This window comes from Ictalurus punctatus, chromosome 11 (assembly GCF_001660625.3).
Source record: "Ictalurus punctatus breed USDA103 chromosome 11, Coco_2.0, whole genome shotgun sequence".
NCBI lineage: Eukaryota > Metazoa > Chordata > Actinopteri > Siluriformes > Ictaluridae > Ictalurus > Ictalurus punctatus.
This window is the reverse complement of record NC_030426.2, coordinates 13,630,513-13,644,557: the sequence shown is the minus strand read 5'-3', so window position 1 is coordinate 13,644,557 and position 14,045 is coordinate 13,630,513. Positions and strand designations below refer to the sequence as shown.

At 38.1% G+C, this 14,045-nt stretch overlaps 1 protein-coding gene across 7 annotated transcripts in view; it reads left to right on the top strand.

The window, feature by feature from the left end:
* The first annotated feature begins 7,440 nt into the window (after positions 1–7,440).
* st3gal3a (ST3 beta-galactoside alpha-2,3-sialyltransferase 3a) overlaps positions 7,441–14,045 on the top strand; it is a 50,497-nt gene continuing 43,892 nt past the window's right edge. For 3 of the 7 annotated variants that reach the window (XM_017479683.3, XM_017479678.3, XM_047158532.2), the window contains exon 1: positions 7,443–7,674. The gene's annotated coding sequence lies outside the window, so the exon portion shown is untranslated. Of the gene's footprint in view, positions 7,675–8,198; positions 8,312–14,045 lie in introns of all 7 variants that reach the window. The other 4 variants (XM_017479686.3, XM_017479684.3, XM_047158533.2 and 1 more) reach the window with 3 other exon arrangements.

Sequence of the window (14,045 nt, the reverse complement as noted above, 5' to 3'; positions counted from 1 at the left end):
CCTCTTCTACGAGTCTTCATTTCATATACAGTGCATAATTTAAATGTTACCTGAAATGTTTTTTTTTTTTTTTTTTTTTTTTTTTTTTTTTTGGCTGATTGTTGATTAAGAGCCTGAAGCTTCTTATGTTTTGATAGATAGAGAGTACTTTATTGATATCCCAGTACTTTATTGATCCTTTATTGACATGTCCTCTTTTTCAGACCTTAAACAAGCATCTGGCTGGGATTTCTAATTTGAGAAAATGCCTGGGATTCTGCTTTAGTTCGGTTATGATGTGCTTATTTTCTAATACTGCATCATGTTTGCATTGCTTTAAAACCCGCGCTGTAATTTCCGCCTTCTCGAACACCAACTGGTCGATTATTAAAGATTTGAAGCACCTATTGGCCAAATTCCTGCCTCTCAACCATTAGCTTACTCTCAGCGAACGCGTGAAGGTGAAGCGCTGTTGTGTACGGCATCAAACAGTTGCTTGACGATAGCAGCAAATGACCACTGTCCTTAGTCGAAACAATCCCCATGGCCATATAAGATCATTTTTAATTTCACATTGCTTTTCGTGTTACATGTCCATTCAAATGTGTAAATGATGGCAGAAGGTACACTCGTGGTGTCTAATATTTTATTCCAGTGACATTCGAAAGAACGTAGGGAAAAATGTCAAACGTAAAACCAATTTTATTTAGAAATTTATGAGATGATAAGTGTGGTTTTTTTTCAGCATGTTAAAGTTTGCATTTATAGTAACACTATGTTCAATGCTATTGAGACTCAATCCCCCATTCCCAAGCCCCCAAAAAAGGTGTCCCCTATTTGGAAAACCAGAATTCAGTTACCCTAGCTTTTGTGATGTAATGTTACCCGCATCAGGGACGGTGATCTATTTATGTATTAATTTATTAACTTCATTAAAACAAATCCAAATATTGAACATGTTTTTCAGCTCTAAAATAACCTCTAAATAAAAATATTTGAGATCATATTGCTGGTCTCTTGACTTTATTTACATATGTGACCTTGAAGTAATCCAAAAATAATCAGATTATGTTACTTTATATTGTATATTGTGATACTTGGATGAAGTTACTGAGTGCATTTTTTATAAAGTCATTTGTAACTGTAACAATACATTTTTAATGTAACCCTCCCAACCCTGCTGATAATGTACTGTAGTTCCAGTTTGATTTATGTATAAATACTAAAATGAAATTACTTTTTTTTTTCATATGAATGTATTCTATTTTAAATGATTTGTGTAAATGTGTTACAAGCGATTTTTTTTATTATTATTACCCTAAAAGATTATGCTTTTAATGTAGCCAAAGTAGCAACTTATTTCAGAACTACTTGTGGATCAGTAACATGACTAAAATGTTACTACTTTTCTAAATGATTCAGAAAATAATGGATTTTAACAAAACTTTGAAAAGCAAATTGACATTAAAGAAACTTTATAATCACAATTTTTATTTATTTATTTATTTTGTTAAAAAGCTGGCTCTGTTATGCTGTTGGAGGAATTTTGCGGGGATGGTTTTTGGTCCACTTGCCCCCTCATGACAAATCAATACAAAGTTCTTCTGACGGATCCCCTTTATCCCGATGAAACATGTCTGTCCTGATTGAAGCGATCCCGTCCAGGACTCACTGAATGGTTTGATGAGTGTGAAAATGACAATGTCAATCGTATGATACGGCCTTTGTGTTTATCGCCACCGTTGTCAAAACACCAACTGAGGTAATTTCTTTTGGAAGAATGTGTCATTCCAGTGAGCTGAAGAATCTGTGCCAAGGTGCGCTGAAGCTGTCCTGGCAGCTCATGGTAGTCTTACACCTTACTACAACACTTTATGCCTTTTTTCTTTTTGCTTTAATTAGTCATTCATCTATATGTGTAAACACGTAGCAAGTTGAGCTCTAACACACATGGTTAAAACAGTCTAAAACAGGACAGACAGAATGTAGCACAGGCATCAAACAACGCTGAGACATCAGAACCCTTTACTCCAACATCAACAAACCTGAAGCTGTTCAAGCCACCAGCTCTGCTAAACAAGTGTAAGCAAAGATCCAGCTGGGGATTAAATCGCTGGTTGAACGCCGAGTACATTTGAAGCAATGATTTCAGAACAATGGCATGCAAGCAAATCCAAACAGAGCAAGAGTTCACACACTCCTCCTATCATTCAAAAAGCATTCATATAAATTACCTTCAAATAATAGCACACGAGACCCTGGCATGACAGAATAATATGCTTCCATTGTGGCTATTCTCTCAAGTGTGTATTAACATATCCACACCGTTGAGACTGTGAGTGTTCAGAAGACTCTGTGTGGTAAGGTCTGACTTGTCTGGCAAGTTTTATTCGGCTCTTTCCCCTCCTCATCTGTACACTCTGTTCAAATATATCAGTGTCCACACCATCATGCTTGCCATCTTGTAGCTCGTTAACTAGCCGAGCTGATTCTTTGCATTCTGGAATTTTGTGTCCAGCGTTTGTTGTCTCCGCTACTTCTAGTTTGGATTTCTTATTAATATGACACTGACTGACGATGCTGAGTGAGAAAATAAACTCACGTGACTGTTATCACTAATGCTTAACGTTTGTTTGTTTTTTTGCCTATTAAACGCCATTGTCACTTTCTAGAAATGGCCCCCTGCCATGTCAGCGCAGCACACAGCCACTAACTCACAGGAATAACCGAAGTACAACACCAACCAACAAATAAGCACCGGAATTGGTAAGCACATCATAAATAGTTCAGTTGAAACATATTTAAAGTATTTCAGGGGGGAGTTTCCCTTTAACAGTTCCCTTTCACAGTTCTCTTTACCGGTTTCCTGTTATTTCACAGAGCAAATTATTTTTACACTTTGTGCAATAACTGTTCATATATTTGTTCACCTACAGTAGTCACCTAGTACTGATACAATGTTCATACATTACACCATTTTTTAAAAAGCTGTATGTATCATCTCCCCACTGCTGCTACACTTTATACAGTGAGGGAAATAAGTATTGGATGTGTCAACATTTTTTCAGTAAATATGAGATGTTTCTTGTGTGACACCTTGGTAACGAAATTTCTTTTTTATAGACCATCAATTTACTAACCCAGCTGATATTAATTTACACAGATAGGAGGTATAATTACTTACAGATTTCAGCTTGTTCCTTGCCTTACCTTACCTTGGAGAACTGCTTTTTCTTAGTGTGTTCAATACTTTTTTCCTGTGTCATTCCACTTTATTACACATAACTTTATTTATGGACTTTAGTGTTGTGAATTTGTTATATTTCCGGATTTCTTGAGTTAATACTGATGTCTTGTGAAAATTTCATAAGCCTCATTGGAAATATTTTTACTGAAAAAAGAAAAAATGTTGATGCATTCAGAATTTTTTCCCCCCACTGTATCTAATAAATGTAGCATATTTCTTATTTATGTGACTTGTTTCATTTTGTGACTCTGGATACAGTACCTTATGGTCACTATCTGTATTTATTGTCCATATTTACTATTGTATTCTAGTCCTGTGGCATGATGGTTTCCTGAAGTAACTGTGTTTCATTTTTATCCATTGCCATGCGATGTGCTAAAAATGACAGCAAAGCTGATTTGACTTAACTGATGGACAAAAGTTCATAATCAGTTCTTTTTTTATGCTGTTAGTTTGATGTGGCGTTTTATTATCCTCCTATCATCTGGATGATCCTATGCCACATAACTAATACTATATGGCCAGAAGTATGTGGACACCTGTCTAGTCACACCCATGTATGCTTTTTGATTCCAGATTTTGTCCCTCTTGCTGATATAATAACCTGCACTCTTCTAGGAAGGCTTTCCACTAGATTTTGTAGTGTGGTGAATTGCTCATTCAGTCAGAAGTTAGCTAAAGTGTTTATAATTATAGCTTTAACATATTCTCTGAATTGTGTGTCAGGAGTTTTTTTTTTTTCACATAGCTAATAGGACACTGCTGAGAAGAAGGGGGGGGGGGGGCAATAGAACCATCACAGAAATTCTAACGCTGATAGAAAGGTGACATTGACTCAATGTTGAAATTCCATCCGAATCATCATTTTGGTTGAGGTTGAATATTCAAAGCTAAATTAGATTGAAGCAATGTTGATAATTCATTGTTTTTCAGTGTTGAAAAGACAAACAGTGAATCAATGTTGATTTTTCGTCAGCTTCACTTCCCCCACTGGTGGGGCTTAGATTTAATGTCAATCTAGCTAATTGTTTTAAGTCACTTAAACTTAATTATCCAGTTTGTCATAATCTGTACATAAATTGCATTTTGATTTGATGTTAAATAAGCGATTTAATTTAAGTTGAACAAATATTGATTTTTATGTCCATCTTGATCTATTTTTCATCACTGAAATTGTGGAAAAATCTCTCCAACTAAAGTCAAAAAACATCCAGTGACCAGGGGTTACGGATGTCAAAAGAAGTTAAACTTTATTTAAAACAAATAAAGTGAGACCTCTACAGGCAGTCTAAATTGTGCAATCACACACAGGCCTTTTTATACCTTTCTGAGCTAATGTGTTCATCTTAGGCATGGTTTTACCTTTTTTTTATCTTAAAAAAACAAAAACAACTCGGCTACTTTGCCACAGTTAATTACATCTGCTTATAGCTGTTTTATAATTGTGGTGTAGGATAATTTAGCTGGTTTTATTTGTTTGTTTTTAAGTTTCACTCAGACACAGTTTTCCTTTGTCTTCCTCTGACCAAAACGCCCTTCCTCGGTATCTGTCCTCCTTTCTAGCCGCCTTGTCCTAACTCCACATTTGGTATCAGGCCTCAAGGTTGTTCACTTACAAAAGCAGTTTGTGTGCAGAAAAATACAGGATTCTTCTAACTCAGTACACGCTTACAATATAGTTTGATCATAATGTAGTTTTTGGATTATACTTCTAGATATTGATTATGCGTCTATTATACATTGATTATGCTTGTTAACTCACTGATTATTAGATTATACATATTGATATATTCTATAAAATAACATTATTTCAGGTTGCAAACCTGATGAAAAAAATCAATGTTCAATTTCAACATTTCACTGTTGATTCAGTGATAGTTGGGGTGATGGATTAAAATTGATTCAACGTTGATTCAGTGTTGGTCCGCTAGCTGGGAATGATTTCCACTACAAATACCATTACAAACCATCAGCTAACCATTAAAACCATTACCACTATTGGTCCTTAATGGTATTTACTAGACAGAACATGCCACCAATAGAAGGCAACAAATTACCAGTGAGCACACACAGGGACCCTTACAGTTTCCAATTAAACCAATACAATTCCTATTACAATTATTAAGACCATTGCCATTATTGGTTCTTAATGGTTTCTACTAGGGACGTACCGAATGTTCGGCAACCGAAATTATTCGGCCGAAAATAGCAAAAAAAAAAGCATTTTCGGTGTTCAGCCGAATAAGTGAAAAGGCCGAATAAATTTGACCGAACAATGACGTGTTTGATGACGCGACCAAATAGAAAACGACCACAGTGAGACGCGCAAATGTCACGACCTCCACTTCCAGCAGCGCGCTCCGAGAGAAGAACGGGCATGCACGAGCTACGTGCTCGAGCTACGTGCTCTTCGGATGTTGACGGAAGTTTACTCTGGACACGTGTGTTTGTTTTGTTTCTGTTCCAGAGTATTCTGTCACATCGCGAGACGTAAGGGAGTACAGTATGGAAGCAGGTAAAGACGTATTTATTTAAGGGCAGGTAGACAAATCCAAATCATAATCCAAAAAACGTAGTCAAAGCAGGGTCGGGCGATCGGCAAACAGGCATAAACGGGGCAAAGCTGGAATCAAAGTCGTGGTCACAGAAAACAGAGTCAAAACATGAACTAGTACTATGGACTGGGAGCGGAAAAACCAGCGGGGACTAAATGAACTAATCTATAGTTCAAACTAACTAAATATATCAAGGAACATAACATTAACAACGTATCTAACTATACTATATCCACAATAATACTCCACGAGGTGTACAGGGAGGCGAGCAATATATATCCCCAATATAATCAACCGAATAGAACCATTTTTTGCACTCTTGTCAATGTACTTTTTAATGCACATTTTTGTTATAGGCTACAGAGTGTTCCATTCTTTCAGCAGTCAGTTATAGGCCTAACATAGGCTATTCAAGGGGGGCTCAAAGATGACCACATCAAAATATTTTTATTTTACTAATTTATTTATTTAAAGTTATATTGTGCCTTGTTGGTAGCCTATGCCTGCTGGAATGAAAAAAACTGTTCAGTGTTAAATAAATATTTTGAAATTGTTGTTTTGGTAATTGATTTTTTTTTTCTTTGAAAAGCAAGACAAAATAGTAAAAAGCACATTTTGACTATTTAATTTATGCAATGGTGAAAAAAATGGTAAAAATAGATTGAAAAAACGTGGAAGAACGTGTACGGTATTCGGCCTTCCGCTACCGGCCAAGTTTTTCATTATATTCGGTTTCGGCTTCGGCCAAGAATTTTCATTTCGGTGCATCCCTAGTATCTACTAGACCAGGGGTTCCCAAACTTTTCCAGGACAAGGCCCCCCAAATGGCATTAACATTTGACTGAGGCCCCCCTTTTGCAAGATGTCTTTAAAACACATTAAAAATACAGACTTCAGAATATATCCCCTTTATTTTAATTAATAATTGCATCTTTACATTACATTAGGAATTGATTGTGTGTGTGTGTGTGTGTGTGTGTGTGTGTGTGTGTGTGTGTGTGGCTGTCTGAGAGTGAGAATTTATTTTTCACACCAAATTGTTGAGGCCCCCCGGGCGCCCCCTGGCGGCCCCCACTTTGAAACCACTGTATTAGACAGTGAGGACCTACGGGAACAATTCCCATTACAACCATTAAAACAATAGCAACTTCTATGAGGGTTCATTCAGTCACAAGAGCATTAGTGAGGTCAGGTACTGTTCTCGGGTGAGGAGGCCTGGTGTGCAGTCAGCGTTGCAGTGTTGAGGAGAACACTCGAGTTCTTCAAACCACGTCTTCATGACCCTCACAGAGCAACTGACATGCTGAAACATGTTTGGACTTCTTAGTTCCAGTAAAAATAGACTATAGATCCACGTAATACAAAGACGTTCTCAACAGTTTGGGGAAGTCCCACATATGGATGTGATGTTCAGGTGTCCACAGGTGTCTTTTGGTCCTATTTATATTTGAATACTCAGAATTAAAGTGACTTTATTTTGTCCAGCTGCTGTTTAAGAGCCAGCTGCCTGTGTGACACATGACAGAGACGTTATTTTAGTAGGGCAAAAAGAGAATAAGAAGTAGAAGAAAACGGAAGAAGCAAAGGACAATCTTGCAACCTCTTCCACATTATACCCCACATAAACTGCTTTCACGACCCGACCGAGATATACACTGCGCATGCGCGCTGACTTGGGATTGGGGCAGGGGAAGGTTGTTGGTGGGACGTGGTCTGACCTGTGCGTATGAAGATTGAGAATACAGCCTAAAATGGAGTTCGGCTCTTTTTTACAGGAATTGTGACCGTTAAGGAACAAGATGGCTGTGTGTGTTTCACGGTGCTGTCGTGTCCTGGCTGCGTTTTTGTACATTTACTCCGTGTGTGGTTTTTTTCTGAGGGAAACGTTGCAAGGTAAACGATAAACCCTAGCTAACGTTTATTGAACTTCTCTTGTTTGTCTCTGTTGTTAACGTTTTCACTTTAATGTCATGGGGTGCTAACAAATTTACAAACGAAAGAAATGAACAAAACGGTTTTCGAGTGATTGTAAATGCAGCGCAGCTGTGTCTGTTCCGTAGTTAGCGGAAAGGTTAAATACCAAATAGCTGTCCGATGCGCTATGTATTGCGTAGAAGACTTCATTTTATATGGCGTCTAGTTCACCTATGTAGGGAGGACTGCGTCGTTTGGTATTCAGCCCCTGTGTTGTAGGCAGCAACGAGAGCTAAACGTTACACAGCCTCGTGAAAGTGTAGTGTGCTTATTTACGTAACATTAAATATACATTTAAACACGAATGGGAAATCTTTTAATGGCGAATTCTGCACCAGACTGACCAAGTATTCAGTGTGAAGGTTAATATGTTTGATATGGTTGGAGGTTAGCCATGGTGTTTATATTTATAGCTGTAACATGTTCTGTGAACTGTGTGTCAGGGACCTGGTACACATGGCTGATTAGGGACCTGGTACACATGGCTGATGAGAGGGACCTGTTACACATGGCTGATGAGAGGGACCTGTTACACATGGCTGATGAGAAGAACCTGGTACACATGGCTGATGAGAGGGACCTGATGGGAAAAAAACAACAGTAGAAACCACAGAAATTCTAACGGTTTCTACTACAAATACCATTAAAACCATTAACAGTATTAGTTTTTAATGGTACCCAATAGACATGTCACTAATAGAAGGCACCAAATTACCAGTAGAGACCTACAGGGACCATTACAGTGTCCATTAAAACTAATACAATTCCCTTAAAATCATTGCAAATTTTCTGATGGTTTCTGTTTTTTGGGGGGGTTTTTTCAGCAGGGGTGTGATATCAATGCTATGTTCTTATAGATGTATAAAAGTGTATTAACAACAGCACGTTCCCCTAACCTTAATAAATGAACCTTTATTTCCGGATATAACCAACATTACTCATCCACCCCTTCACTTATTATTATTATTATTATTATTATTATTAATCCTCTACTGTACCTCTGTGGCAACATACCATTCATCTGGGGTTGGTTGTTATTGTTATTTAATCATTTAAAGAAAAACTTCCATTTTGCATAAAGTTTTTGTCCATTTACATTTGCTTGTTTGGCTGAACAGTTTTATCCAAAGCGACTTCCAGTGTAGGCAGGATACCACTGAGCAGATAAAGTCCCCATGAATTCAAACTTGAAATTTTGTGGCTTTTTAGTATGAATATGTTTACCATGTTTTTATCTATAGGCTGGTGTGCTCCAAAACAATAACAAAATTCACATTTAGATGAGTTATGCGTTCAAAATGTGCAGTCTCTCTCTACCACCAATGTGGATCACCAATTTTGATGACATCATCCTGGACTTCAACTTCTTATCAGATTTTCTGTCCAATCAATTGCTGTTTAGACTCTGAACCGTCCTGCCCCGACATTATAAATATCACCCTGCTCAAGTTGCCGTTGTTGAGAGAGGGAGTTCATATCAGTAAGCATGGGTGGTAAATACAGTGAGGGAAAAAAGTATTTGATCCCCTGCTGATTTTGTACGTTTGCCCACTGACAAAGAAATGATCAGTCTATAATTTTAATGGTAGTTGTATTTGAACAGTGAGAGACAGAATAACAACAAAAAAATCCAGAAAAACGTATGTCAAAAATTTTATAAATTAATTTGCATTTTAATGAGGGAAATAAGTATTTGACCCCTCTGCAAAACATGACTTAGTACTTGGTTTAAAAACCCTTGTTGGCAATCACAGAGGTCAGACATTTCTTGTAGTTGGCCACCAGGTTTGCACACATCTCAGGAGGGATTTTGTCCCACTCCTCTTTGCAGATCTTCTCCAAATCATTAAGGTTTTGAGGCTGACGTTTGGCAACTCGAACCTTCAGCTCTCTCCACAGATTTTCTATGGGATTTAGGTCTGGAGACTGCCTAGGTCACTCCAGGACCTTAATGTGCTTCTTCTCGAGCCACTCCTTTGTTGCCTTGGCCGTGTGTTTTGGGTCATTGTCATGCTGGAATACCCATCCACGACCCATTTTCAATGCCGTGTCTGAGGGAAGGAGGTTTTCACCCAAGATTTGATGGTACATGGCCCCGTCCATCGTCCCTTTGATGCGGTGAAGTTGTCCTGTCCCCTTAGCAGAGAAACACCCCCAAAGCATAATGTTTCCACCTCCATGTTTGACGGTGGGGATGGTGTTCCAGGGGTCATAGGCAGCATTCCTCCTCCTCCAAACACGGCGAGTTGAGTTGATGCCAAAGAGCTCCATTTTGGTCTCATCTGACCTCAACACTTTCACCCAGTTGTCCTCTGAATCATTCAGATGTTCATTGGCAAACTTCAGACGGGCATGTATATGTGCTTTCTTGAGCAGCGGACCTTGCGCGCGCTGCAGGATTTCAGTCCTTCACGGCGTAGTGTGTTACCGATTGTTTTCTTGGTGACTATGGTCCCAGCTGCCTTGAGATCATTGACAAGATCCTCCCGTGTAGTTCTGGGCTGATTCCTCACTGTTCTCATGATCAATGCAACTCCACGAGGTGAGATCTTGCATGGAGCCCCAGGCCGAGGGAGATTGACAGTTCTTTTGTGCTTCTTCCATTTGCGAATAATCGCACCAACTGTTGTCACCTTCTCACCAAGCTGCTTGGCAATGGTCTTGTAGCCCATTCCAGACTTGTGTAGGTCTACAATCTTGTCCTGACATCCTTGGAGAGCTCTTTGGTCTTGGCCATGGTGGAGAGTTTGGAATCTGATTGATTGATTGTTTCTGTGGACAGGTGTCTTTTATACAGGTAACAAACTGATATTAGGAGCACTCCCTTTAAGAGTGTGCTCCTAATCTCAGCTTGTTACCTGTATAAAAGACACCTGGGAGCCAGAAATCTTTCTGATTGCGAGGGGGTCAAATACTTTTTTCCATCATTAAAATGCAAATTAATTTATAAAATTTTTGACATGCGTTTTTCTGGATTTTTTTGTTGTTATTCTGTCTCTCACTGTTCAAATACAACTACCATTAAAATTATAGACTGATCATTTCTTTGTCAGTGGGCAAACGTACAAAATCAGCAGGGGATCAAATACTTTTTTCCCTCACTGTAAGTGTGTTATTCAGTTTTCCAACTATAAGGAGGGAAATTAAGTTCATTCAATTTGAAGAAGACGGTATTTGTGCCAGCTCACGGTTTAGCTTTGGTCGTGAGGTAAATTGAACGCAATTGCTTATTTGAAAAGGGGATGGTGGCACTTCACGGGGACTTTAAGAGTGGTAGTGCTGGGGTTTAAAACTTCCAACCTTCCAGTGAGAAGGCATTACCACTGAGCCACCAGTTCCCCTACATCCACTTTTTGTGAAGGAGGAATAAATATCTCCTCTTTTAGTTTATACAGGTTTTGTACTATTTGTTTACATGTTTTGTGTTCAGAATGTGGACATGGAGATGTTGCATGGCCCCAGTATGAAGGGTGTAATAATAATAGTGAGGAGATATTGGATCAAGCGCCATCAACTGACTGAGTCAGCAAACTATTTCAAGCAGATTGAACCAAGTACTTGGAGAAAATACTGTCGTAGAACATTTATTTAAATTATCCAGATGAAGGAAACACATTACACCAGATATTAGCTATAGGGTTAGATACAGATCAGAAAAGGAAGAGTTTTCATTGATTTTTCATTTTATTTAACCTCTCTGATTGGATTACTGGCGTGATTGCATGGCCTGTTTGGGAAAGTTGATGATGAAATCAGAATGTTAAAAGAAATCTGGATAGAGGAAGTACAGTGCTGTGAAAAAGTATTTACCCTCATTCTGATCTCTACATTTTTTGTGTATATCTCATACTAAATAGTTTTTGATCTTCAAATGAAATACAATATAATACAAAGGCAACCTGAGTAAACAGTTTGCAGAGTTTATTGAAGCAACAAAAGTTATTCAACACCTATCACCAGTGTGGAAAACTAATTGCCCCCTTAAACTTAAAATGTGTTTGTGCCACCCTTAGCAGCAATAACTACAACCAAATGCTTCCAGTAACTGGAGATCAGTCTTTCACTTACTTCTTGGACTAGGACTTACTCCAGTTTTTATATCATTGTCTTGCTGCATAATCCAGTTATGCTTGAGTTTCAACTTACGGACTGAACACTGGACATTCTCCTTTAGGACTGTATGGTAGAGGGCAGAATTCATGTTTCCCTCAATTATTGCAAGTTGCCCAGGCCCTGAAGCAGCAAAGCTTCCCCACATCATCACACTTCCACCATCATGCTTGACCGATGATGTTCTTTTTGTGGAATTCAGTGTTTGGTATGTACCAAATGTAATGGGACCCCTGTCTTCCAAACAGTTCCACTTTCGACTCATCAATCCACAGAACATTCTCCCAAAAGGTTTGAGGATCATCAAGGTGTGTTTTGGCAAAATTCAGACGAGCATTAATGTTCTTCTGTGTTAGCAGTGGTTTTTACCTTGGCACTCTTCCATGGATACCATTTGCTCAGTGTCTTTCTGATAGTGGGGTCATGAACAGTGCCCTGAATGGAAGAGACCTGTAGTTCCTTCGATATTGTTCTTGGCTCTTTTGTGACTTCCTGTTTGAGTCTTAGCTGTGCTGCTGGAGGAATTTTGGAGGGTCGGCCACTTCTGACCCCCCCCCCCCCCCCCCATTTATTGATTCATTTATTGTGGATCAATAAATCAGGAAGTGAGGAACTTCTAGAAATTTAAATTAAGTCATATTTCACTCAGCGAGGGATCCATTTTTGAAAGAAACTAAGCAATTTGAAAGTTAAGCATTATATGTAACAAAGGAAACTTGCAATAAATCTCTGGTTGCTACTGGTTAAATACTCCAAATAAAACGTCTACCTTTGCTTCAGCACTGACAACAGTAGTAAAATGTTTAATAGACCTGTTTCCATAGTTGTACAGTGTACATACCCCAATATATCCCCTAAAATAACAAACATTTTACAAAATATTTTATTTTTAAGTCATTTAATGTTTTAAAGCTATCATAATGTGTTCAGTAGAGGGTTAAATAAGTTGAAATCTCTATATATAATTTTTGTGCTTATTTTTGAAAAGATGACTTATAAATGTGTATAACCTTTGATTTCTTTTATTTATTTACTTTTTTTGCTGACCTTCTTGTTTTGTTTAGCCAAATGCGGAATAATTTTTCACCACTTGTTATTAAACAGTCTTTCTACAAATCTTTGGACTGTGATGGGGTGTAGACTGATGTGACTGGGTGGACAGGGCAGTTGAAATGCCCTGGTATTTCGTACTTAAAAATTCATTTTAGATATAGGGTACTGTTCTAAATGCCGTCATCAACCACTGGAAAGAAGCATCCCGTTTCAGTTAGATTATAATACTGAGTGATGAAGCTGTGCTCAGAAAGCATGGCAGTCTGCTCAGTACCACAGAAACGGAAATACAGGAGGCATTGGCAGCCATCGATTTAAGTGAAACTGTAGCAGTGGCCAAAGCACAGAAATGACTGTGCACATCTAACTAAGCCAACATGTGTGTATGCTAAATTCTGCTTGAATTCTGCACTTTATTGTGATCTAGAGATGGTTAGATCCTAAGGTGAAGGATCTTTGTTAGATCTCATACACTAGAGCCCTCACACTTACTGAATTAAATAATTGATCAGGAATCAATTACTTTAATGTAATTCTGGGCTACTTATGACGTGTGAATTAATGTGCTTCAACCTTATATGCAAGTCTGATAAGTATAGAATTAAACTCAGTGGGATGTGCTGCTGTTGATTATTTTCCAATAACTGCACCTCATGAAGTGTTTACTTTCTCTTCTACCACAGCAATTTTGGCAACAGTTGCTTTTTTAATGAATGAAACAGCATTCTATTTATTTGTTTAGAGAAACATTTAATGTTGTGGAACATCTACAAAACAAATTAGTTCCTGTTATCACTTGCATTATAGCAGCTATCAGCAGTCAATCCTGGACCGCTCTCTCTCTCTTTTCTTTTCTGTTTCATGACGTTAATAAGACAAACATGCTGCTTGTCTTGTTATTGAGAAACCGCAAAAGTCCACCAGACTTCCAGTCCACCGTTACAGATCGCTGACGCTGGAGACTCTTCCTAAAAAATGCTAAATAATGTTTACATCAACAATTGCACACTTTAAAAAAAATAAATAAATAAATAAAAAAAAGTTTAAATTGCGCGTCCGTCATACAAGTCCCTGTTAAAGTTGTTACTATAGAGACGATAGCATTTTAGAGCAAGCTTTTATATCAG